The sequence below is a fragment of the Otolemur garnettii genome, unplaced genomic scaffold (assembly GCF_000181295.1).
Source record: "Otolemur garnettii isolate 467f Iridium unplaced genomic scaffold, OtoGar3 scaffold00104, whole genome shotgun sequence".
NCBI classification, from domain to species: domain Eukaryota; kingdom Metazoa; phylum Chordata; class Mammalia; order Primates; family Galagidae; genus Otolemur; species Otolemur garnettii.
In genome coordinates this window covers 4679062-4681503 of record NW_003852499.1, presented here as the reverse complement: position 1 = coordinate 4681503, position 2442 = coordinate 4679062, and positions in this window count along the sequence as shown.

Sequence of the window (2442 nt, the reverse complement as noted above, 5' to 3'; positions counted from 1 at the left end):
AAGATAAAATGTAGACATTACCAGGATATATTATGAATAAAGAAAAGCCATATGTGGGATATTGAATATTTAAGGAAATTAATACAAAGGGCATGTTCATTTAATATTTATTTTAGGAAGTGTTACTAAGATAACTGGAAAACTGAGAGAAGACAAAGAGAAAAGCACTCATTTTGCAGAGTGGAAAATGAGGAAGACAAATTCAACATCCTGCAAATATCACAGAGCTGCCTAGAACAATGCCTGGGAGAGGACAATACTCTTTCCTCTTAAGCAATAGATTTATTCACAGCTCCTGATGCACTCAGAAACTACTGAATCAAGGACAATTCTGGAGATGAATTATTTGGGAAGCCTCATTCTCAACCCCAATCCCAAGCAACTGTCATCCCAACATGACCAAGAGCTATGAGGGATCCAGAAAGGTCTCCAAAGAGAGTCTACAAGGAAAGAGAAAAGGCCTTTGCCTCAGTTTATCTGGATATGGCATGAGAAAGACGCTTCCAACCTAAGTCCACCACTAACCACTGGATGTCTCCAGGAATGATGTGTCAGCAAGTAAGATTTGACAGCGTATGCCTAAGCCCTTCTCTAACAGTTGTTAAGATATAATTTCAGAGATAAGGAAAAGTTGTGAAAATAGTCAAAGAATTCACATATGCTCTTCCTCCAGTTTCTTCAAAGGTTGATATTTCACACTGCTTTGTGCCTTTCCGTGCGTGCCCGTGCAACTGTTCCCCTCCCCTCACACACTTCAGAGTATCTTTCCTTCCCTAAAAATAAGATATCCTCCAAATTACCATAGGATAATTACAAAAATCAAGAAATGAGCATTGATAACTACTGTCTAAACCACAGGCTTTAAAACAATTTCACCAGTTGCCCTAATAATCTCCTTTATTGCAAAAGAAAATCCAGGTTTACGTTGCATTCATTTAGCACATCTGTGATTTAGTCTCCCGAAGCCTGGAAGGGCTGCTCAGCTGCCTTGTGGCTCATACATTTGAAGAGTGTGGCCCAGGTCTTTGGGGTATTTTTGTGGGCTTTTTTTTCCCCGGTGTCCTTCAAATTGGTTTGTCTTGTGTGATTAGATTATGGATTTGGGGCAGGAAGCCCATAAGAAGTGACATGTTCTTTCCCATATTAAGAGGCCTGTGGTATCATTTGTCTCATTACTGGTGATGTTAACTCTGATCGCTCAGTTAAGATGGTGTCTGTCAGGTTTTACTACTGTAAAGTGACAGTTTTCCCCCTTGTAATTGGTAAGTGTCTTCTGGAAAAATGCTTTGAGATTCTGTAAAATTCTAATATGGTATGCCTCAAAGTTCTGTGGCCCATTGATGTTTCTTGCCTAAAGCAACTATTATTATGATGGCAGCCAAATGATGATTTTTCTAATTCCATCATTTCTTCTACATCTATTCACTAACTTTCCATAGTAAGAAAGAATTTTTCTTTCCCCCTTATGTATTTACTTATTTATGCATATTCAGTGTGGACACATGATTTTTCATTTCTTAATGGGTTATATTATTTTGCTATTATCTTTTATTTTGTCACTCAAATTGTTCTAGATTCTCTAAATGTTCTTTAATGCTAATATTGTAGGAGAAGAGAAGGCTGATCGTTATCTGCTTATAAACACACTGGACGATGATGACAATGATGACAATGATGATTTTAGAGTCTCATTCTGATGCCCAGGCTGGAGTGCAGTGGCATGATCATAGCTCACCCCAGCCTTGAACTCTTGGTCTCAAGCAATCCTCCCACTTTGGTCTCCCAAAGTGCCAGGTTTACAAATGTGAGCCACAACACCTGGCCTAGATTATTTTTAAATAAACTATGTTTAAATTGTAAACCAAATGCTGAACCACTGCCTACAACTCATCAAGGAAAGAGATCCCAAGACTGAGTGCTCAATCTTTGAAAAAAGGATTAAATATTTTTAACCTAAGTGTTTGTATGGGATGGGGGGGCTCTTTGAAGACAGCTATGTCCAGGAATTATAGAAACCCCTCTGAAGTGAAGAGACATGTGGAGTTTTCTCCTTTTCACTCAGAGGTTTTAGCCACAGGTTATTTATTTAACCTTTTCCACACAGCGAGTGTGATCAGCCATATGACTCTCCTACTCTCAGTGGTTCTCAACCTTCCTAATGCTGCGGCCCTTTAATACCGTCCCTGTGGGTCACGACCCACAGGTGGAGAACTGCTAGACTATACCCAGTTGCATTTATTTTTCCCCAAATCCTTCTCCACCTTCTCCTCCAACTAGCAGAAAATAGAGCTATTGGCTATCACAGGGATGCTGAATGAATTATTTGGAAATATAGGGCATTTGCAACTTCTGGAGCTGGTTCATGTGAAAAATTTAAATAAACCTCACTGGATAGAGAAACCCAAATGTAATCCACAGATTCTTTTTTTTTTTTTTTTTTGG